Genomic DNA, 26375 nt, shown 5'->3' on the forward strand with positions numbered 1-26375 from the left:
TTGCAAGACCTACTCTCCAGCTCATTGTACTCACCCAGCAAAAGTAAAAAGGAGATGATTGTGGACAATGCCCTTCCTAAGGTACAGAGAGTGTCTTAAACTGCAAGCAAGATAGATCCATACATCTGCCCCTTGGGAGCTGAGCCACATCTCAATTAGATAAAGAGTGGGCATCACCATCCCCAAATCCTCAAGACTGAGGAAAGAACAATGGACTAAAATAGATTTATTATTTTTCCAATATAAATTTATTATTGTACCACTTATTCTTTTTTAAGTTCTCCATTTTTCATTTATTTAGTTCCTCCCCTACTCTTTTTTAAAAAATTCTACTCAATTTATTCATTTTTTAAAAAATATTACATTAAAAAAATATGAGGTCCCCATTGACCCCCACTGCCCCCACCCCACCACTCCCTCCACAGTAACACTCTCCCCCATCATCATGACACATCCATTGCATCTGGTGAGTACATCTCTGGGCATCTCTGCACCCCATGGCCTGTGGTCCACACCATAGCCCACACTCTCCCACGTTCCATCCAGCGGGCCATGGGAGGACATACAATGTCTGGCAATTCCCCTGCAGCACCACTCAGGACAACTCCAAGTCCCAAAAATGCCTCCACATCTCATCTCTTCCTCCCATTCTCCGCACACAGCAGCCACCATGGCCACTTTTTCCACACCAATGCCACATTTTCTCGATTATTAACAACAATAGTTCATGAATAGAATATCATTAAGTCCACTTTAATCCTTACTGTATTCCTCCTTCCTGTGGACCTTGGCTTGGATGTGTCCATTCCACATCTATGTCAAGAGGGGGCTCAGATTCCACATGGATACAGGATGCAATCCTCCTGCTTTCAGTTGTAGGCACTCTAGGCTCCATGGTGTGGTGGTTGACAGAAAAACAGTAATATTATTGTATCAATGTCAAAGATGTACCATGTTAATAATAGAGGGTATGAAAGAATATGCTAAATGTCTGCTATAAACCGTAGTTGATGGTAATGTTCTGAGGATATTATCTCATAATCTATAACAGATATTCCACAACAGTGTGATACGTTTGTCAAGAGTTACTGTATGAGAATTCTACACATGTGCTTGGTTGTTCTATAATAAAAACATATTTTAATAAAAGACTTCAGTTCTGAGACCTAAGCTCAAAACAGGGAAAACTATAAAAAGAAAAACAAACAAAACACAATGTGAGCTGAAGGAAAAAAATAACAAAGATTCAGACTGAGATAAATGAAATACAAAACACAAAAGCAATGCAGAGAATCAAGAAAATGAAAATTTTGATTTTGAAGACATGAATAAAATTGACAAATCTTTACCTAAACTGAAAAAGAATAAAAGAGAGAAGATACAAACCAATAAACAAAAAATGAAAAAGGGGAGGCATTACTACTGACCTGGCTTAAATGAAAATTACCATAAGAGGGCACTATGGATAAAATTCTCCTGCTTGCATTTGTAGATACTCTCGGTTCCCAGCTGTGGTGGTTGACCATCTTCAACTTCCTGTTAACTGACATGGATAAGTCCAATGAACCAGAGAGTAGGAGTTGCAACTCTGCTGAGATTCAGGGCCCAGTTGGAACATGAACAGTCAAGAGATCACCCATGTGTAATCTAAGCCCCCTCTTCATAGAGACGTGGAGTGGACTTCCCCATACCCGGGTCCACAGGATCGGAGAATAAAATTTGGATTAGAGTGGACTTACTGATATTCTACTACAGAACTAATGTGACTAGTGATGGAAGAAACTGGGGGGGAGTGAGAAGAGATGTGATGTGGAGGCATTTTTGGGTCTTGGAGTTGCCCTAAATGATATTGTAGAGACAGCTGGATATTATATATCTTGCCATAACCCATTGAATATACTAGGGGAGAGTGTAAACTACAATGTAAACTATTATCCATGTGGTGCAACAGTGCTCCAAAATGTATTCAACAAATGCAATGAATGTGCCACAATGATTAAAAAGATTGTTGATGTGGGAGGAGTGGAGTGGGGGTGTCGGGTATGTGGGAATCTCTTCTATTTTTTAATGTAAGATTTTTTTGTGATCTCTGTATCTTCAAAAAATACAATTAAAAATTATGGGGGCATGGGGAATGGGGTATATGGGAAACTCTTATGCTTTTTTAATGTAATGTGTTTTTTTTTTCAAATTGTACTCAATTCATTCATTTTTAAAAAACATAGTAATTTAAAAAAATATGAGGTCCTCATTCGCCCCCACCACTCCCCCCACATTAACACTCTCCGCCATCATCATGTCACATCCATTGCATCTGGTGAGTATATCTCCGGGCATCGCTGCACCCCATGTCCCATGTTCCACACCATAGCCCACACTTTCCCATGTTCCATCCAGTGGGCCATGGGAGGACATATAACATCTGGCAATTGTCCCTGGGTCACCACCCAGGACAACTCCAAGTCCCAAGAATGCCTCCACATCTCTTCTCTTCCTCCCATTCCCTGCACCCAGCAGCCACCATGGCCACTTTTCCACACAAATGCCACATTTTCTCAACTATTAACCACAATAGTTCATGAATAGGATATCATTAAGTCCACTCTGATCCTTACTGTATTCCTCCTTCCTGTGGACCTTGGCTTGGATGTGTCCATTCCACATCTATGTCAAGAGGGGGTTTAGATTCCACATGGATATTGGATGCAATCCTCCTGCTTTCAGTTGTAGGTACTCTAGGCTCCATGGTGTGGTGGTTGACATTCTTCAACTCCATGTTAGCTGAGTGGGGTAAGTCCAGTAAATCAGAGTGTAGGAGCTGAAGTCTGTTGAGGCTCAGGGCCTGACTATCATATTGTCAGTCCAGAGATTCAAATCCCCTAGATATATCTTAAGACCCAGCACCAACTACAATTCCAGTAAAGTAGCATGAAAGGCTTGCGAAAAGAGATCCCATCTGAGTCCAGCTCCATCACGCAGAAACACCAGCTCAAAGAAGGGCCAACTGGCATGGCAGTGAACCCCATCTGACATGACCATAGAACCTGTGGGTCTCTTTAGCCCTCAAAAGGACCAATATCTGGGGTTGTATCTACTTTATCTGTCTCTGAGACTCTGTTCAGGTGTGCATAAGGGCAATCCTTCTGACAACCTCCAGACTCTTTTTTAGAAACTCCTAGCCATATGAACTCATTTGTCTTTTCCATTTCCCCCTTACTTTAGGTCAAACAGCATTTTTAACTCCTGTTATTATATGTAGACAGGGATATTCTGCTGATCTGCATTGAACCTTTAATTTAAGGTCATTTTATAGTTATGTCATCAGCTGGTACTTGGTATTGATCCCTCGGTGCCAGGGAGGCTCATCCCCAGGTGTCATGTCCCATGCTGGGGGGAATGCATTGCAGTTACATGCTGAGTTTGGCTTTGAGACTGGCCACATTTGAGTAGCACGGAGGCTGTCAGGAGGGAACTCTTAGGCACAGTGCTGCTCTAGGCCTTGTTCTTATTTCAGGTGTATAGGCTCACAAGCATAGTCATTAGTATCAGGGGCTCACTGTTGGACCCTCATTCCTTCCTGGTCCTTACCGTTGCACCTAGGGGACTGTTTTGTGTGATCTATTAACTTTAAAAAAGATAATTAAAAAAATAAAATAAATAAAAAGAGGGTGTTATGAACAACAGTACAAACAAAAAATTAGATAACCTGCCAGAAATGCACAAATTCTTTGAAACACCCTACTACCTACACTGACTCCAGAAGAAATAGGAGACCTCAGCAAACAAATTGCTCATAATGAAATTGAATCAGTCATCATAATTTCCAAAATTAAAAAAAAGACCAGTAGTAGATGAGTAGTAGATGGATTCACAGGGGATTTCTATAAAAAATTTCAAGAAGACTCAACTCTAATTTTGCTCAAATTCTTCAAAAAGTCCTGAAGAGGTGAGAGCAATTCCTAATTCACTATACATGGCCAACTTTATCCTCATACCAATGATAGAAAAAAATACCACAATAATAGAACACTACAGAGGGCGCGGCAAGATGGTGGTTGAGTGAGTGCACCTGATAGTCTCTCCTGCAAAGAAGCAGCTTAGCATCATTAGAAATTCTTCTGGACCAGGCTGTTTCTGGACATTGATTTTGTGGGAAGGTAACAGAAAATTCGTGTTAAAGATAAAATTGAGGCTCTTATACACAGAGATAGGGTCTGCGTGCTGGACGCTCCCCCCTGGGGTGGGTGGAATCACGGCACCAACACCACGGCGGCGATTCCTGGAGGCTCTGTGGTACTGGGGAATTCATAAGCCCTGAGCGGGCTATTAAGGGAATAACAGGGCAGGTGGCTTTCACAAACTGATTTGGTGAGACAGAGGGGGTTTATTTGTGAGGCGGGGAAATTTTGATTTCTGACACGAATAATAGCGATTCTGGCTAGAGCCCGGCCCCCAAGGCCGGCTGCTGAACTTCAGCGGCCTTAAATTGCTCGCAGTAAAGAGATGTCACCAGGAGGCTATTTTGGGGGATGGCAGGGTGGGAGGCGGCTGAAAGCCAATTAGGGGAATTTTTTGCGAGGAGTGGGATTTTTGGTTTCGGACAGTGATACAGTGCTTCCAGCTAGAACCCCACCCCCTAAGCCTGGCTGTGGATCTGTAGCGTCCTTAAATTGGCTGCAATATAGAGGCGCCCCCAACTGGCTGTTTCGGGGGCCTGCAGGACGGGAGGTGTCCTGAAGTCGAATTGGAGATACAGCCACAGAAGACCCTAGTGAAAGGGGGAATTGCGGGTTTCAGACACATAGGTCAGAGTTTGCGGATGTGACCTATCCCATAGGGCTGGCAACCAGGGCGGCGGAGATCCCTGAAGGCTGTGTTGCACTGCGGTGCTCCCAGGCTCCCTGTTAAGCGAATTTGAGTTTGCCAGGTCTGTGTCCCTTAAACCCTGGTGGCCCACACACCAGAGACTCACATCTCTTGAGTCTACAATATCACAGAATTTCCATCCCTGAATCCACCATGCCCTGAGGCCCATCTGAGGTCCTTGATTGTCTTAGCCCACAACATTTGCATTTTTTAATTTTAATTTTAATTTTTAATTTTTAATTTTTTATTGTCCTGGTTGCCAATATTGCATTATTTCCTAGTCTTTTCTCCCATTGTATCCCCCAAGGTCTTTTTTTCCATTTATTTAGGGGTTTTTTGTTCTTGCTGTTGTTTGTGTTCTATATCTTCTTTTCTTTTCCTTACTTGTTCCCCTCCCTTTTCTTTACCCACCCCCCTTTTTCTTTCTTTCTTCTCTCTCTTTTCTTTCTCCCTTTTCTCTTGTCCCTCATTTTCTTCTTATTTTATTTTATCTTAATTATATAATAGGTGCTGCAGGGAACAACTCACATTTCCTGGGTTTCCTCATTCTCTGTTGCCTCATTTCTGTGTGAATTGATTTTGGCTACCTACACTATCCCCTTTCCTCCACATCTTGATATCCTCCAACATCTACTGTCTCTCCTATATTCCACCCCCCTTTCTTTGATCCCCAAATAGTCTAACTCTTAATTTCTATTACCTTTGTTTTGTTTTCTGTCTTTTATCCACTCTTGAAACTATTGCCTCTCTTTTCTCTTTCCCTCTCTCACAAAAACACTAGCTTATTAATTCATAACATATTCCTCCCATATTCAGTCGACTACCTCATTATAGGTACTCTACTTACTGCTATAACTCTACACAAATTACATGAATCTAATATCCATCCTGCCAGATCTCATATTGTTGCTCTGTTAACATTTATCACCAATACTACTTTACACTTTTTCCTTGCTTACACAATTGCCTTTCCCTGGCCTTAATACTATCCTTCAAAGTGAACTCAACCAGCAATAAGAAAATAGAATAAGAAGAACAAAGTGGCAAAGGGAAGATATAATACTTACGCAAAAACAACAGCTAATTAATCCCCAAGCCTAGAAAAAGAAGCTAAGGAACTGATTAAACCTGTCAAGATAAAATGATAAACCCGTCAAGATAAAAAACCAGACAGCAACAAAAAACTGCAAATGAAACCAGTAATCAGGAAAACATGGCTGAATCCAATGAACAAACTAAAAACGAGGAAGGGGAGCAGAACTTTGCACAGGTATTTAAAGATCTCAAAACATATATCACAGACAAATTTAATGAAGTAAAGGAAGAGGTTAAAAATATGAAGACAACACTTGGAGGGGAAATTGCAGGCATACGCAAAAATACAACAGATATGATGGGAATGAACACCACAGTGCAAGAAATCAAAAACACACTCTCAGCAAATAGCAGCAGATTAGAAGAGGCAGAGCAGAGAATTAGCGATGTGGAAGACAGTAGATGAGAAATCAAACAGATAGTATAAGTGATCAATAAAAAGATAGAAAAAATCCAGCTAGGACTTAGGGACCTGAATGACAATGCAAAATGCACAAACATACGTATTATAAGCATCCCAGAAGGAGAAGAGAAGGGAAAGAGATCAGAAGGAGTGTTGCAGGAAATAATGGCTGAAAACTTCCCAAATCTACTGAAAGAGACAGATGTATATATCCAAGAAGCACAGCACACCCCAAATATCATAAACCCCAAAAGGCCCACCCCAAGACTTATACTTTTCAAATTATCCAACACTCAAGACAAAGGGAAAATTCTAAGAGCAGCAAGAGAAAAGAAATCCATCACATACAAGGGAAGCTCCATAAGATTAAGTGCTGATTTCTCATCTGAAACCATGGAGGCAAGAAGGCAGTGGTATGATATAGTAAAGGTACTAAAGGAGAAAAATTTCCAACCAAGAATACTCTATCCAGCTAAACTAGCATTCAAAAATGATGGAGCATTTAAAATATTCACAGATAAACAGAAGTTGAAAGAATATGCCAATAAGAAACCTCCCCTTCAAGAAATTCTAAAGGGAGTTCTGCAGGAAGAAAGGAAAAAACAGGACAGACAGAGTTGGAGGAGAGTGTAAGAGCAACAAAAAAGACAAAAAGTGAAGAAAAACAAACAAAATATGACAAACACAAGTCCAATCAAAATATGGCTAACATAAATAATTCCTTGAAAGTAATAACACTGAATGTCAACGGACTAAACTCACCTAACAAAAGATTCAGACTGGGACATTGGATAAGGAAATATGACCCATCTATATTCTGTCTACAAGAGACACATCTTAGACCCAGAGATTCATGGAGGCTGAAAGTGAATGGTTGGAAAACAATCTTACAAGCAAATAATAACCAAAAAAAGGCAGGAGTAGTTATATTAATATCAGACAAAATAGACTTTAAATGCGTAAAAATTGTGAGAGACAAAGAAGGATCCTACATATTAGTGAAGAGGACAATCTGTCAAGAAGAACAAACAATCATAAATATTTATGCTCCTAACAAGGGTGCATGTAAATATGTGAGGCAAATGCTGGGAAAACTAAGTGGAAGAATAGCTGCATCTACAATTATAGTGGGGGAATTTAATACACCACTATCAACTCTGGACAGAACATCTCAAAAGAGAATCACTAAAGAAATGAAATATTTGAACAGTATACTAGAGGACCTGGATCTAATATACATGTACAGATCATTACACCCAAACACAGCAGGATATACATTTTTCTGAAGTGTACACAGATCACTCTCCAAGATAGACCATATGCTAGGCCACAAAGAAAGGCTTAATGAATTCAGAAAGATCAAAATCATACAAAATAATTTTTCTGACCACAGTGGAGTGAAGCTGGAAATCTGCAAGGGCCAGAGGCCCAGATTTCACACCAAGATATGGAAATTAAACAGCATCTTCAGAAAAACAGTGGGTGAAAGAGGAAATCTGAACAGAAATTAATAACTACCTTGAAACTAATGAAAATGATAACACAACATACAAAAACTTATGGGACACGGTTAAAGCAGTACTGAGAGGGAAATTGATAGCCATAAATTCATACATCAAAAAAGAAGTAAGAGCAAAAATTGAAGAACTAACTGCACATTTGGAGGAATTAGTAAAAAAAACAACAAAGTAACCCCATAGGAAGAAGAAAGAAAGAAAGAAAAATAAGAGCAGAAATAAATGAAACAGAATATAAGAAATCACTTGAAAAGATAAACAAAATGAAGAGTTGGTTCTTTCAGAAGATCAATAAAATTGAGAAACCCTTAGCAAGACTAACAAAGAAAAAAAGAGAGAAGGTGCAAATACACAAAATAAGAAATGAGAAAGGAGATATCACCACTGACCCCACAGAAATAAAGACTATCATAAGAGGATACTTTGAGAAACTATATTTTAACAAAAGGACAATTTAGAGGCAATGGAAAAATACCTAGAAATACAGAAGCAGCCTATATTGATCTATATTGATAAAAGAAGAAATTGATGATCTCAAGAAACCAATCACAAGTAAAGAGATAGAATCAGTCATTAAAAACCTCCCAACTAAGAAGAGCCCAGGCCCGATGGCTTCACAGTTGAATTCTCCAAAACATTTCAGAAAGAACTAAGACCAATCTTGCTGAAACTTTTCCAAAAAATCAAAAAAGAAGGAACATTACCTAACTCATTCTATGATGCCAAGATTACCCTAGTACCAAAGTCAAATAAAGACACCACAAGACAGGAAAATTGCAGACCAATTTCTCTAATGAACCTAGATGCAAAAATCCTGAACAAAATACTTGCTAACTGTATGCAAGAACACATTAAACTAATTATACACCATGACAAAATAGGATTCATTCCAGGTATGCAAGGATGGTTCAACATAAGAAAATCAATATAATACACCATATAAACAGATTGAAGGAAAAAAAGTCATGATTATATGTATAGATGCAGAAAAAGCATTTGACAAAATATAGCACATTTTCTTGATAAAAACGTTGCAAAAGATTGGAATACAAGGAAATTTTCTTAACATGATAGAGAGTATATATGAAAAACCCAAAGCCAACATCATTTACAATGGTGAAATCCTAAAACCTTTCCCTTTGAGATCAGGTACAAGACAAGGATGCCCACTATCACCTCTTCTATTTAACATTGTCTTAGAAGTACTTGCTCGAGCATGGAGGCAAGAACCAGATATAAAAGGCATTCAAACTGGAAAGGAAGAAGCCAAAATTTCATTATTTGAAAAACATGATCCTATACAGAGAAAACCCTGAGAGGTCTACAATAAAGCTTCTAGAATTCATAAATGAGCTTAGTAAAGTCACAGGTTATACGATCAATGTGCAAAAATCAATAGCATTTCTGTACACCAATAATGAGCAAGCTCAAGAGGAAATCAAGAAACCAATACCTGTAGGGGGCAAGATGGTGGCTGAGTGAGCATACCTGATAATATCTCCTGCAAAGAAGCGGCTGGGCAGCATTGGAGGTTCTTCGAGACCAGGCTGTTTTGGGACTTTTGTGGGGCAGGAGGAGTCTGGACATCAATTTGGTGGGAAGGTAACAGAGAAAATTCATCTATAAAATATAATTGAGACTGTCTTAAACGGAGGTTGGGGCTGTGCGCAGGACGCTCCCTCCTGGGGTGGGTGGAGCCGTGGCACCAGGCACTGCAGCTGCGTTTTTTGGAGGCTCTGCAGTACCGGGGAATTTATAAGCCCTGAGCATCCTATTGGGGTGTTAATAGGACAGGAGGCCTTTGCAGACCGATTTGGGGAGACAAATGAGAGTTTTATTGTGAAGCAGGGGAATTTTTGATTGCAGACACCTATAATAGCACTTCCACCTAGAGCCCCGCCCCCCCAAGCCCGGCTACCAATCTGCAGTGGACTTAAATTGATAGCAATAAAGAGATGCCACCAGGGTCTGGCAGGGTGGGAGATGTCTGGAAGCCGATTAGGGGAATATTTTGCAAAGCATGGGAATTTTGGTTTTGGACTCTGTTATTAGTGTTTCCAGCTGGAGCCCCACTCCCGGGCCTGGCTATCGATCTGTGTCATTAAATTGGCTGCAGTATAGAGGCGCCCCCAGGTGGCCGATCTGGGGGCTTACAGGGTGGGAGGGGTCCTGAAGTCGAATTGGCGATATATCCACAGAATAGACCACAGTGAGTGAGTGAATTGTGGGGCTCAGACACACAGGATAGAGCTTGCAGATGTGACCTCACCCATAGGGCTGGCACCCAGCTGTGGGGATCCCTGAAGGCTGTGATGCACTGCAGTGCTCCCAGGCTCCATTTTAACTGAACTTGAGGTTGCCAGGTCTGAGTCCCCTAAATCCTGGTGGCCCACACCCCAGAGACTCACACCTCTTGAGTCTTCAATATCTCAGATTTTCCATCCCTGAATCCATCATGCCCTGAGGTCCATCTGAGGTCCTTGAATGTCCTAGCCCTCAACGTTTGCATTTTTTCTTTTTGTTTTGTTTTGTTTTGTTTTGTTTTTATTTTTATTTTATTTTTTATTTTTTTTAATGTCCTGATTGCTAACATTGCATTATCCCCTAGTCTTTTCTCCCAGCGTATCCCCCAAAGCCTTTTTCTTTCAGTTATTTAGGGTTTTTTTTTTTGTTCTTGTTTCTGTTGTGGTTGGTGTGTATCTTTTTTTCTTTTCCCTGCCTGTTCCCCGCCCTTTACCCACCCCCTTTCTCGTCTTCCTTTCTTCTCTTTTTTTTCTCTTTCTCTCTTGTCCCTCATTTTCTTCTTATTTTATTTTATCTTAATTATACAATAGGTGCTGCAGGGAATACCTCACATTTGCTGGGTTTCCTCATCCTCCACTGCCTCATTTCTGTGTGAAAAGATTTTGACTACCTACACTATCCCCTTTCCCCTACATCTTGACATCCTCCATCATCTACTGTCTCTCCGATATTCCACCTCCCTTTCTTTGATCCACAAAGTGTCTAACTCTTAATTTCTAATACCTTTTTTTGTTTTCTGTCACTTATCCACTCTTGAAACTATTGCCTTTCTTTTCTCTTTCCCTCTCTCACGAAAATACTAGCTTTTTAATTCATACCATATTCCTCCCATATTCAGTCGACTAACTCATTATAGGTACTCTACCTACTGCTATAACTCTACACAACTTACATGAATCTAATATCCATCCTCCCAGATCTCATATTGTTGCTCTGTTAACACTTATCACCAATATTACTTTACACTTTTTCCTTGCTTACACAATTTCCTTTCCCTGGCCCTAATACATTCCTTTAAAGTGAACTCAACCAGCAATAAGAAATTAGAATAAGAAGAACAAAGTGACAAAGAGAAGATATAACACTTATGCATAAACAACAGCTAATTAATCTCCAAGACTAGACAAAGAAGCTAAGGAACTGATTAAACCCGTCAAGATAAAATGATGACCAGAGAGGAACAAAAATCTACAAACCAAACCAGTAATCAGGAAAACATGGCTGAATCCAATGAACAAACTAAAAATCAGGAAGGGGAGGAGAACTTCACACAAGTAATGAAAGATCTCAGAACATTTACCACCGACAAATTTAATGAAGTAAAGGAAGAGGTTAAAAATATGAAGACAACACTTGGAGGGGAAATTGCAGACATACGCAAAAAGATAACAGATATGATGGGAATGAACACCACAGTACAAGAAATCAAAAACACACTTGCAGCAAATATCAGCAGACTAGAAGAGGCAGAGCAGAGAATTAGTGATGTGGAAGACAGTACATTGGAAATCAAACAGATAGTAAAATCGGTCGATAAAAAGATAGAAAAAATGCAGCTAGGACTTAGGGACCTGAATTATAATGCAAAAGGCTCAAACATACATATTATAGGCATTCCAGAAGGAGAAGAGAAGGGAAAGGGGTCAGAAGGAGTGTTGCAGGAAACAATGGCTGAAAACTTCCCAAATCTACTGAAAGAGACAGATGTACATATCCAGGAAGGACAGCACATCCCAATCATCATAAACTCCAAAAGGCCCACCCCAACATATATACTTGTCAAATTATCCAATGCTCAAGACAAAGATAAAATTCTAAAAGCAGCAAGAGAAAAGAAAACCATCACATACAAGGGAAGCTCCATAAGAATAAGTGCTGATTTCTCATCTGAAACCATGGAGGCAGGAAGGCAGTGGTATGATATAGTCAAGGTCCTAAAGGAGAAAAATTTCCAACCAAGAACACTCTATCCAGCTAAACTAGCATTCAAAAATGGTGGAGAGTTCAAAATATTCACACACAAACAGAAACTGAAAGAGTATGCCAACAAGAAACCTCCCCTTCAAGAAATTCTAAAGGGAGTTCTGCAGGAAGAAAGGAAAAAATAGGACAGACAGAGTTGGAGGAGAGTGTAAGAGCAACAAAAAAGACAAAAGAGAAGGGGAAAAAAAGCAAACAAAATATGACAAACACAAGTCCAATCAAAATATGGCTAACATAAATAATTCCTTGAAAGTAATAACCCTGAATGTCAATGGATTAAACTCACCTATCAAAAGATTTAGACTGGGACATTGGATAAGGAAATATGACCCATCTATACGCTGTCTACAAGAGACACATCTTAGATTCAGAGACTCATGGAGGCTGAAAGTGAATGGTTGGGAAACAATCTTACAAGCAAATAATAACCATAAAAAGGCAGGAGTAGCTATATTAATATCAGACAAAATATACTTTAAATGCAAAACAATTGTGAGAGACAAAGAAGGATACTATATTTTAGTGAAAGGGACAATCTGTCAAGAAGATCCAACAATCATAAATATTTATGGTCCTAACATGGGCGCCTCTAAATGCATGAGGCAAACGCTGGAAAAACGAAGTGAAAGAATAGATACATCTCCAATTATAGAGGGGATTTTAATACACCACTATCAACTCTGGACAGAAGATTTCAAAAGAGAATCACTAAAGAAACAAAATATTTGAACAGTATATTAGAGGAGCTGGATCTAATAGACATATATAGATCATTACACCCAAACACTGCAGGATATACATTTTTCTCAAGTGCTCATGGATCATTCTCCAATACAGACCATATGCTATGCCGCAAAGATAGGCTTAATAAATTCAGAAAGATTGAAATCATACAAAATAATATCTCTGACCACAGTGGAGTGAAGCTGGAAATTTGCAAGGGCCAGAGGCCCAGATTTCACACCATGATTTGGAAATTAAACAGCACACTCTTAGAAAAACAGTGGGTCAAAGAGGAAATCTCAAAAGAAATCAATGACTACCTTGAAACAAATGATAATGATAACACTACATACCAAAATTTATGGGATGCAGCAAAAGCAGTACTGAGAGGGAAATTTATAGCCATAAATTCATATATCAAAAAAGAAGAAAAAGAAAAATTGAAGAACTAACTGCACATTTGGAGGAATTAGGAAAAAAAACAACAACGTAATCCAACAGGAAGAAGAAGGAAGGAAAGAAAAAAAAAAGCAGAAGTAAATGAAATAGAAAATAAGAAAGCACTTGAAAAGATAAACAAGACCAAGAGCTGGTTTTTTGAGAAGATCAACAAAATTGACAAACCTTTAGCGAGACTAACAAAGAAAAAAAGAGAGAAGATGCAAATACACACAATAAGAAATGAGAAAGGCGATATCACCACTGACCCCACAGAAATAAAGACTATCATAAGAGGATACTTTGAAAAACTGTATTCCAACAAAAATGACAATTCAGAGGAAATGGACAAATTCCTAGAAACACATAAGCAGCTCATATTGATGAAAGAAGAAACTGATGATCTTAACACGCCAATCACAAGTAAAGAGATAGAATCTGTCATTAAAAACCTCCCAACTAAGAAGAGACCAGGGCCAGACGGCTTCACAGGTGAATTCTACAAAATGTTCAGGAAAGAATTAACATCAATCCTGCTGAAACTCCTCCAAAACATTGAAACAGAAGGAACATTGCCTAACTCCTTCTATGATGCCAACATTACCCTAGTACCAAAGCTAAACAAAGACACCACAAGAAAGGAAAATTACAGACCAATTTCTCAAATGAACCTAGACGCAAAAATACTTAGCAAAATACTTGCTAATCGTATTCAACAAAACATTAAAGGAACTATACTCCGCGACCCAGTGGGATTCATTCCAGGTATGCAAGGATGGTTCAACATAAGAAAATCAATCAATGTAATACACCCTATAAACAGATTGAAGGAAAAAAATCCATGATTATATCTATAGATGCAGAAAAAGCATTTGACAAAATACAGCACCCTTTCTTGATAAAAACACTCCAAAAGATCGGAATACAAGGAAATTTTTTGAGCATGATAAAGAGTATATATGAAAAACCTACAGCCAACATTGTTTACAATGGAGAAATCCTAAAATCCTTCCCTCTAAAGTCAGGAACAAGACAAGGATGCCAATGGTCTCCCCTTCTATTTAACATTGTCTTAGAAGTACTTGCTCGAGCACTGAGGCAAGAACCAGATATAAAAGGTATTCAAATTGGAAAGGAAGAAGTCAAAATTTCATTATTTGCAGATGACATGATCCTATACATAGACCCCTGAGAGATCTACAACAAAGCTTCTAGAACTCATAAATGAGTTTAGTAAAGTCGCAGGTTATAAGATCAATGCGCAAAAATCAGTAGCATTTCTGTACACTAATAACAAGCAGGATCAGGAGAAAATCTAGAAACAAATACCATTTACAATAGTAAATTAAAAAATCAAATATTTAAGAATAAATTTAACTAAAGATGTAAAAAACTTATACACTGAGAACTATACAATACTGTTCAAGGAAATAAAGTAGACCTAAATAAATGGAAGAAAATTCCTTGTTGATGGATAGGAAGACTAAATATTATTAAGATATCTATCCTACTAAAACTTATCTACACATTCAATGCAATCCCAATAAATATCAACACAGTGTTCTTTAAGGAACTAGAAAAACTAACTTTGAAATTTATTTGGAAAGGAAAGAGGCCCCAAATAGCCGAAGACATATTGAAAACGAAAAACGAAATTTGAGGAATCACACTACCTGATTTCAAAACATACTACAAAGCTACAGTAGTGAAAACAGCATGGTATTGGCATAAGGAGAGACACACAGACCAATGGAATCGAATTGAAAGTTCTGATATAGAACCTCATATATATAACCATATAACATTCGATAAAGCCACCAAACCCTCTCAACTAGGAGAGAATGGCCTATTCAACAAATGGTGCCTGGAGAACTGAATATCCATATGTAGAAGAATGAAAGAGGATTACCATCTCACACCTTATACAAAAATCAACTCAAGATGGATCAAAGACCTAAATATAAGAGCCAAGACCATAAAGACCTTCGGAATCAGGGCAGGGAAACATCTACAGCACCTTGTAATAGGAAATGGCTTCATGAATATCATACCAAAAGCACAAGCAGCAAAAGAACTAATAGATAACTGGGCTTCCTCAAAATTAAAGCCTTCTGCACCTCAAAGGAGTTTGTCAAGAAAGTAAAAAGGGAACCCACACAATGGGAGAAAATATTTGGCAACCATATATCTGATAAGAGACTTATAAATTCCATATAAAAAGAACTCATATATCTTTTAAATAAAAAGATGAACAACCCATTTAAAAAATGGGAATAAGATTTAAACAGACACTTCTCCAAAAAAAAAATACAAATGGCTAAAAAGCACAGGAAAAAATGCTCCAAATCTCTAGCTATCAGGGAAATGCAAATCAAAACTACAATGAGATACCATCTTACTCCCATAAGATTGGCAGCTATGAAAAAAACAGAAGAATACAAATGCTGGAGAGGATGTGAAGAAAGGGGAACACTCATCCACTCCTGGTGGGAATGCAGAAAGCTCCAACCATTCTGGAGGACAGTTTCGCGGTTTCTCAAAGAACTAACCATAGATTTGCCATATGACCCAGCAATACAACTGCTGGGTATATACCCAGCAGAACTGAAAACAATGGCACAAACCGATATATGTACACCAATGTTCATAGCAGCATTGTTCACTATCGCCAAAAGTTGGAATCAACCCAAATGCCCATCAACAGATGAGTGGATCAATAAAATGTGGTATATACACACAATGGAATACTACTCGGCTGTAAGAACAAATACACTACAAACACTCGTGATAACATGGATGAATCTTGAGAACTTTATTTTGAGTGAAGCAACCCAGGCATTGAAGGACAAATACTATATGACCTCAATGATATGAAATAAGCAAGCTGCCTCAGAGAGCTAGAGACTGAACGATAGGCTTACAGGAAATCGGGGGATGGAGGAAGGAAGTGAGCACACGTCTGCAGGGGTGGAATTTATGATGAGCTGGCGGTAAGTATAAACACAAAGAAGAGATAAAATGGGGGCAAGGGGTTGCCTTTGGGTGGGGCTTTGGAGGTTTGAGGGGGGCTGGGGATGGGCGGATGGGTAATATTGCCCAAAAAGTGGGGGGAGGGAGGGGTAGCATACAAACATAGGAGAGCGTCAGGTGTTGGTTGAGAGTAAAATTCTGAGAAAATCGTATCAAAATATAATTAAGAGGGTAACCTGTTTAGGATGCTCGGAGGGGATGGTCTGATGCAGGACGGGCTCCTAGGGAATGTCCGAATGCTCATTTTGCCAGAGTGGGTGGTACCATTGGGTAGAGACCCAAGTAGTGAGAGTGGGTTTGGACCCACATCCTGGGGAGGACTAATGCCATCAAAAAAGAGGGAACTGTATCTCTCGAGAGAAAGGGTGGCTCCCAGGGCATTAGGGCAGTTGAGCAAGTCAGGCCCTGAACACTGCTGCAAGTATCTCTGGACGTGGCTCCTCGGGAAATGGAGACTGGCTGTCACCGTGGGCCCCAAGGGGAAGGGAAAATGGATGTTGAATGGATGGAACCAAGGTAAATGTGGGGGTAAGGGAGGAGTTTCACGAGAGTACACAAGGATGGAATAAAACATGTAATATTACACCAAAAACGTATTGGGGACAACAGACTAATAATGTAAACCATAATGTAAAACATAGGATAACTAAAAATTTAGAAAACTGTATATCCTAAAGTATGGACCACAATGTAATCACAGAAGTCACCTTGTGTGAAAGCTATTGTCTCAGAGTCTGCACATCAGTTTAAGTAAATATGATATGAATAAGTTAAAAGATTATCCCTGTGGAAGGGAAAAGGTTTTATGGTGGATGTGTGGGTGTACTGTATATTGTATATATGAATTACTGTGATCTAAGGCTCTTGTGAAGAGAAGCTCAATAATTAGGAAAAAAGAAAAGAAAATGATAGGATGTAGAATTTTTCCAAATCAATACGTATTCTAGATCTAACCTTTAAACTCATCACTATGTTCCATTTTACTAGTAAGGGAACCTAACATTATATTGGGCTTCACTTTTCAGGAAGTTTTGGATCAGAGAGTGGTTCAACAATGGCAGTGGAGAAATACTGGCATTGGATATCATTGACAGGCGATATAAGGTTGACAGGCAGTTATACAGGGCATATGTCCAGGGGGCATGGAAATGTTTGTATATACTCATAGTGGCAACAATTAAAAACAACAGCTGGGGGTTACTGCGTTACTGGTCGGGGGGGGCTCTGTCATGGTCCCTAGGGGAGCAGTGGCAGTCCCCCAGGTGCAACGGTAAGGATCAGGAAAGAATGAGGGTCCAACAGTGTGCCCCTGATACTAATGACTATGCTTGTGAGCCTATATGCCTGAAATAAGAACAAGGCCTAGAGCAGCACTGTGCCTAGGAGTTTCCTCCTGACAGCCTTCATGTTACTCAAATGTGGCCAGTCTTGAAGCCAAACTCAGCATGTAACTGCAATGCATTCCCCCCAGCGTGGGACATGACACCCGGGGATGAGCCTCTCTGGCACCGAGGGATCACTACCAAATTCCAGCTGATGATGCAACTAGAAAATGATCTTGAATTAAAGGTTAAAAGCGGACCAGCAGAATATCCCTGTCTACATATAATAACAGGAGTTTAAAATGCTGTTTGACCTAATGTAAGGGGGAAATGGAAAGGAGAAATGAGTTTATATGGCTATGAGTCTCTAAAAAGGAGTCTGGACGTTGTCAGAAGGATTGCCCTTATGCACACCTGAGCAGAATCTCAGAGACAGATAAAGTAGATACAACCCCAGGTATTGGTTCTTTTGAGGGCTAAAGAGACCCATGGGTTCTATAGTCATGGCAGATGGTGTTCACTGCCATATCAATTGGCCCTTCTTTGGAGCTGGTGTTTCTGCGAGATGCAACTGGACTCAAATGGGATATCTTTTCACAAGACTTTCATGATACTTTACTGGAATTGTATTTGGTGCTGGGGTTTAAGATATATCTAGGGGATTTGAATTTTTGGACTGACAATATGATAGCCAAGCCCTGAGCCTCAACAGACTTCAACTCCTACACTCTGATTTGTTGGACTTACCCCACTCAGCTAACATGGAGTTGAAGAATGTCAACCAGCACACCATGGAGCCTAGAGTGCCTACAACTGAAAGCAGGAGGATTGCTTCCAGTATCCATGTGGAATCTAAGCCACCTCTTGACATAGATGTGCAATGGACACAACCAATCCAAGGTCCACAGAGAAAATGTGGCATTGGTGTGGGAAAAGTGGCCATGGTGGCTGCTGGGTGCAGGAAATGGGAGTGGACGCGTTTTCGGGACTTGGAGTTGTCCTGGGTGGTGCTTCAGGGACCATTACCGGACATTGTAGATCCTCCCATGGCTCACTGGATGGAACGTGGGAGAGTATGGGCTATGATGTGGACCATTGACTGTGAGGTGCAGCGATGCCCAGAGATGTACTTACCAAAGGCAATGGATGTGTCATGATGATGGGAGAGAGTGTTGCTGTGGGGGGAAGTGGTGGGGTGGGGCGATGGGGTTGAATGGGACTTCATATTTTTTGTATGTAATATTTTTAAAAAATGAATAATAATAATAATATCAATGAAAATCATTAGCATTGATAGGGGGAATATTACTGCTGAACTTACAGAAATAAAAAGGATTATAATAGGAAAAAAAATAAACCAATACCATTTACAATAGTAAATAAAAAATCAAATACCTAAGAATAAACTTAACTAAAGATGTAAAAAACTTATGCACAGAGAACTATACAACACTGTTCGAGGAAATCAAAGAAGACAGAAAAAATGGAAGAATATTCCTTCCCTGTTCATGGATAGGAAGACGAAATATTAAGATATCTATCCTGCCAAAACTGATCTAAACTTTCAATGCAATCCAAATAAAAATTAACACAGCCTTCTTTAAGGAACTAGAGAAACTAACTATGAAATTTATTTGGAAAGGAAAGAGGCCCCAAATAACCAAAGACATATTGAAAAAGAAAAACGAAATTGGAGGAATCACACTACCTGACTTCAAAACACACTACCATGTACAGTAGCGAAAACAACATGGTATTGGCACAAGAAGAAACACACCGACCAATGGAACTGAATTGAGAGTTCGGATATAGATCTCATATATATAGTCATATAATATTCAAAAAAGGCACCAAACCCTCTCAACTGGGAGAGAATGGCCTATTCAACAAATGGTTCCTGGAGAACTGTATATCCATACGTAAAAGAATGAAAGAGGATTACCAGATAACACCTTGTACAAAAATCAACTCAAGGGGAATCAGACTTGATCCAGTGGATAGGGCATCCTTCTACCACATGGGAGGTTCATGGTTCAAACCCTGGGCCCCTTCGACCCGTGTGGAGCTGGCCCATGAGCAGTGCTGATGCGCACAAGGAGTGCGATACCATGCAGGGGTGTCCCCCTATAGGGGAGCCCCACGCGCAAGGAGTGCGACTTGTAAGGAGAGGTGCCAGGCACAAAAGAATGTTCAGCCTGCCCAGGAATGGTGCCTCACATGTGGAGAGCTGACACCAAGATGATGCAACAAAAAGCAACACAGATTCCCATGCTGCTGACAACAAAGTAGTGGACAAAGAAGAACACCCAGCAAAATACACACAGAGAACAGACATCTGGGGTGGGGGGAAGGGGAGAGAAATAAATAAATGAATAAATAAATAAATAAATAAACTCAGGATGGATCAAAGACCTAAATATAAGATCCAAGACCATAAATATTTTGGAAGGCAGTGTACAGAAACATCTACAGGACCCTGTAATAGGAAATGCCTTCATGAACTTCACACCAAAAGCACGAGCAGCTAAAGGACAAATAGGTAAATGGGACTTCCTCAAAATTAAAGCCTTCAGCACCTCAAAGGATTTTTTCAAGAAAGTGCAAAGGGAGCCTACATAATGAGAGAAAATATTTGGTAAACATATATCTGATAGGAGACATAACCTGTATATAAAAGAACTCCTATATCTCAAAAATAAAAAGACAAACAACCCATTTTAAAAATGGGAAAAAGATTTAAAGAGACATTTTTCCAAAGAAGAAATAAAAATGGCTAAAAAGCACATGAAAAAATGTTCCAAATCTCTAGCTTTTAGGGAAATGCAAATCAAAACTACAATGAGATACCATCTTACTCCCATAAGATTGGCAACTATGAAGAAAAACAGAAGACTACAAACGCTGGAGAGAATGTGGTGGAATGGGAACACTCAACCACTGCTGGTGGGACTACTGAATGATCCAGCCATTCTAGAGGACAGTTTGGCGGTTTCTTAAAAATTATAGATTTGCCATATAAACAGCAATTCCACTGCTGGGTATATACCTAGTAGAACTGAAAACAAGGACACAAACCAATATATGCACACCAATGTTCATAGCCACATTGTTCACTATTGCCAAAGGTTGGAATCAACCCAAATGTCCATCAACAGATGAATGGATAAATAAAATGTGGTATATACATACAATAAATACTACACAGCTTTAAGAACGAATACACTACAAACACATGTGATAATATGGATGAATCTTGAGAACTTTATGTTGAGTGAAGCAACCCAGGCATTGAAGGACAAATACTACACTACCTTAATGATATGAAATAAGTCAACCAAGCTGCCTCAGAGAGCTAGAGACTGGATGATAGGCTTACAGGTAATTGGGGTGTAGAGGAAGGATGTAAGCTTACACCTATGAAATCTATGATAAACTGGAGGTAAGTATTTGTACAAGGAAGGGATAAAATTGGGGCATAGGGTTACCTTTGGGTGGGGCTTTGTGGGCTTGAGGGGGGCTGGGGATGGGAGGATGTGTAATATTGCCCAAGAAATTGGGGGGAGGGTGGGACAACATACGAACGTAGGAGATTGTCAGGCATTTGGTTGAGAGTATAATGCTGAGAAAAATTTTTCAAAAATATAATAAGGACGGTTACCTGTTTAAGATGATTAAAGGGGATAATCTGACACAGGACAGGGTCCTAAAGAATATGTGAATGCTCATTTTGCCATAGTGGGTTATATCACTGGATAGAGACCCATATAATGAGAGTGAAGGTATACACACATTCTGGGGAGGACTGACGTTCTCAAATAGAGGGAATTGTATCTCTTGAGTAAAATGGTGCCTCCCAGTGCATTAGGGCAGTTGAGCATGTCAAGCCATCAACACTTTTGCAAGTATCTCTGAACGTGGCTCTTTAAGCAATGAAGATTGACTGTCAAGTGAACCCTGAGGGGAGGGGGAAAGAGCTATTGAATAGATGGAATCAATGTAACTGTGTGGGCAATAGACGTGTTACACAAGAATAACCAAGGATGGATATAAGACATGTTAAATTACACAGAAATTGTACAGGGGCTGATAGGCTAAAATGTAAATCATAATGTAAAACATAAGATAACTAAAATTTTAGAAAATTGTATAGTCTAAAATATAAACCACAATGTAAACCCAAATGTTACCTTGTTTGAAAGCTATTGTCTCAATACTCAGTTTCAGTAAATATAGTATGAATATGTAAAAAGATTATTGCTGTGGAAGGGAAAGGGTTTTATGTTGGATATGTGGGAGTACTGTATATTGTGTATATGAATTACTATGATCTAAAACTTTTGTGAAGATAAGCTTAATAATTAGGAAAATAAAGAGAAAGGACGTAGACACTGAGGAAAAGACGGAAGAAGTTGCCTTGCCAATTTGCATACAAGGCAACACTTATTGCAGTGAAGGGAGGCAAAACAAGAAAAACAAAGCTTTTTCATTTTTAAATTTTTTATTTCCTAATTTATTTTTACCTTAATTTTTCTAAATTAATATGTATTCTATATCTATCTAACCTTTAAACTCATCACTATATTCCATTTTACTATTAATGGAACCTGGCAATATATTGGGCTTCATTCACTTTTGAAGAAGTTTTGGATCACAGAGAGGTTCAACAATGGCAGGGGAGGAATACTGGTGTGGGGTGGTATTGATAGGGGATACATGGTTGGCAGGGGTTCTCCAGGGCATATATCCAGGGTACATAGAAATTTTGGAATATTTTCATAGTGATTACAATTAAAAACAACAACTGAGGGAGTGCTGAATTCCTAGCCAGGGGAGCTCTATCACTCCCTAAAGGAACAGCAACAGTCCCCCAAGTGCAACGGCAAAGACCAAAAAGAGAAGGAAGGCCCAAAAATGAGCCTTTGATACTAATGACTATGCTTGTAAGCCTGTGCACCTGAAATAAGAACAAGGCCTAGCGCTACAGGGTGCCTAAGAGTTACCTCCTGAGAGCCTCTGTGCTGCTCAAATGTAGCCAGTCTTGAAAGCAATGTCAGGATGTACATGTTTTTCTTTCCCTCCAGCATGGGTCATGACTCCTGGAGATGAGCCTCCCTGGCACTGAGGGATTACTACCAAGTACCAGCTGATGATGTAACTAGAAAATGATCTTGAATTAAAGGGTCAACTCGAGCCAGCAAAATATCTCAGTCTACATATAATACCAGGAGCTAAAAATGCTTTTTGACCTGAATAAAAGGGGGAAATGGAAATGACAAATGAGTTTATATGGCTATGAGTCTCCAAAAAGAACCAGGAGGTTATGAGAGGGGTTGCCCTTATGCACAACTGAGCAGAGTCCCAGAGCCCGATAAAAGTAGATGCAACCCCAGGTATTGGTTCTTCTGAGGACTGCAGAGACCCACAGTTATATGGTCATGGCAAATGGACTTCAGTGCCATGTCAGTTGCCCCTTCTTTAGAGTTTGTGTTTCTGTGTGATGGAGCTGGACTCAGATGTGACCTTTGTCTACAAGCCTCTCCTGTTACTTTTACCGGAACTATAGTTGATGCTGGGCTTTAATGTATACCCAGGGTACCTGAATCTCTGGACTGACAATATGATAGCTGTGGGCAAGCTGCCAATGCCTTGTTAGACATAGGAAAACCTCTCTAACTATAAGACCTTTGGGGTTCCACCCAAAAGATGGCACTGAGTCATGCAGCGGACATGCCTGGAAATCTGCCTTCCCCCCAGCAACTAGAGTGCATGAACCAATCAGCCTCACTAAATTAGCATAGCCAGTAAGCTGCTTGAACATTGCCTCATGGTCTATAAAAGCTACTACACTTCCTCAATAAATCAGACCTGCACCACCAGTCTGCGCCTCCAGAGCAGTTACTTTGGGTTGTCTTGCTCTGTTCGTCCTTACCTCTTCAGGATCAGAGCCACTGGATGGCACTGCAATATCTGGCACTCAAACAGGGACCAGAAAACCCTGAAGACAATATCACCGAGCTATCAAGTGCAGCTCAGTATTGCAGTTGGTAAGTGACCCTCGGAATGGGTAATCTTTCCTCCTCTGAGAAGGCTCCCCACCTGACATTTTTTGGACTATCCCCATTACCCAAGGTAAAGTATTTCTCACTCTCATAGTGCAGGGCAAGTCCATTACTGGGCAAATAGACACCAGAGCTGACTTATTTGTTCTCCGCTCTTCTGACACAGACCCTTCATGGCTGCTAAAACTAGGTCCCCTAGTTCAAGGTGTGGGAGGCCTAAGACCCTCACACCAGCTTACATCAACATTGACTTGGACAGACCTGGATGGCAGAACAGGCACCTTCTGCCCCTTGTGTTACCCAACCCTACTCATACCCTTTGGGGGCATGACGTTCTCCCCAAAGTGGGAGCCGTCCTCACTACTAATCCTACAGATTAACCCCAAGCATAAAGACCACTGGCTGTCCTCCTTTATTTACTTTATCCAAACCAAAACCTATAAGATTAACATGGAAAATGCAAACTCTATTTGGATGGACCAGTGGCCACTGCCTCGAGTAAAATTAGAACAACTAAAACTCCTTGTGCAAGAACAATTGAACTTGCAGCACATAGAACCCTCTACTAGTCCTCATAATTCTATCTTTGTGATTCAAAAAAATCCGGTAAATGGAGGCTACTACATGACCTCAGAAATATTAATGCTCATATGACAAAGATTGGCTCCCCACAACCAGGCCTTCAGCCATCCCATGTGATTACACATTATTGCAATAGACTTCAAAGATTGTTTCTTTTCCATTCCTCTTCATGAGTACGACCGTCAATACTTTGCCTTTTCCGTACCTGTCACAAATAATTCAGTCCCCCTACAATGTTATCAGTGGGAGTACTCCCACAAGGAATGAAAAACAGTCCAGCTATGTGCCAAATATTCGTTAGTGAAACCACCTATCCCCTTTCTCAGTTTTGTCAAATCGTTCATTATATGGACGACATCCTCATTGCTCACCCAGACCCAATTCACCTATAATTCTGCTTGAAATCTCTTCTACATAGCCTTATGCAACTGGGCCTCACCATGTCACCTGAAAAAGTACAAAACTACCTGCCTTACACCTTCTTAGACTATACCATCACGAGCTCTATCAGTCTTGCCGTCCCCACTATTGTTTTGCCCCATAAATGTACTCTTAATGTGCTTCAGCGCCTCTGTGGTGATATCAATTGGTTGCGTCCTTATCTGAGTGTAAGCACTCATGAGCTAAATCCTATTTTTGACCTCCTGGAGGGTGACCCTGACCCCTCCAGCTGTCGTTTGGTGGGCAGCACTGAACGAGCCTGCCTGAGCCTCATAAATGACAGAATTAAAAATCTTCACCTAGCCCACTTTTAACCAAAACTCCCTCTTTCTGCTCTAGTCATCAACTCCCCTGGGACACCCATGGGTCTTCTATATCAGGATTCCCCCCTCTTTTGGGTACACTTATCTTTTAGTCATTTAAGTAAAATTACCTCTTATTGTGATGCCATATGTATCCTTGGGAGAAAACTCAGAAAAACAGCTGTTCTCTTGTATGGCATCGAACCCGACACCTTAGTTCTACCATTCACTCAAGAAAAAATACAACATCTTTCCCAAACTGGTTTGAACATGCAAACTCTCCTATCAGGATTCACATGTCAACTTGATAACCATTTGCCAAAAGACAAACTCATCACTGCCATGATTCTTCTTCCATTTGTTCTCTCCTCTCACTCCTTTCCTACAACTTCTCCTATGCCTCACACTGCTACAATCTTTACAAATGCTAACAAAACTCACTTTTCTATAGTAGTAAAATCCCTCGACGCCTCAGATTCCATCCACATCGAGCAACATACCGGCTCTGTTCAACAAGAACTACATGCTCTCCTCCAAGTTTTCCTACATCACCAACCCATCCCTTTCAATATCTTCACTGACAGTGCATATGCAGCTAATACTATCCGTGCGCTGCCACATGCAGTCCTTAAAAACAAAATGACCATTCAAGATAATATGTTGCTTTTTTTGAAATCCCTCCTTGAAAATCACAAACATCCCTGGTTCATCCAACATATTCATTTCCACACTGGACTCCCAGGACCTCTTGCCAGCAGCAATGCCTTAGCCGATTCCTCGCTCATGGTAAAATTATTAACCACAGACCTAGACCAGGCAAGACTCTTTCATGCAAAGTTTCACATGTCCACTCTTTCTCTCCATCATCTCTTCCCCTCCTTAACACAGCAGTAATGCAAACACCTCACTCGTGCATGTAAACAATGTGGCCCTCTCCTTCCTTTAGGCCCCCTTCAACCTCAGGGAATAAATCCTCGTGACCTCCTTCTGAATGCCACTTGGCAAATGGATGTCACACACATACCTATTTTTGGAAAAACTAAATTTCTACATGTCATAGTAGACACCTGTTCCAAATACACTTTTGCCACTGCTCTCGCAGGAGAAACTTCAAGACATGTCATTACTGCTTGCCTTCAAGCCTTCAACCAAATGGGCATACCATGGATGATAAAGACTGATAATGGACCTTGCTCTGCTTCCAAATCCTTCCAAAATTTCTGTGCCTCATGGCACATCACACACAAAACTGGTATCCCATACAAACCCCAGGGCCAAGCTATCATAGAAAGCACCCACCTCACGCTTAA

This window comes from Dasypus novemcinctus, chromosome X (genome assembly GCF_030445035.2).
Source record: "Dasypus novemcinctus isolate mDasNov1 chromosome X, mDasNov1.1.hap2, whole genome shotgun sequence".
Lineage (NCBI taxonomy): Eukaryota > Metazoa > Chordata > Mammalia > Cingulata > Dasypodidae > Dasypus > Dasypus novemcinctus.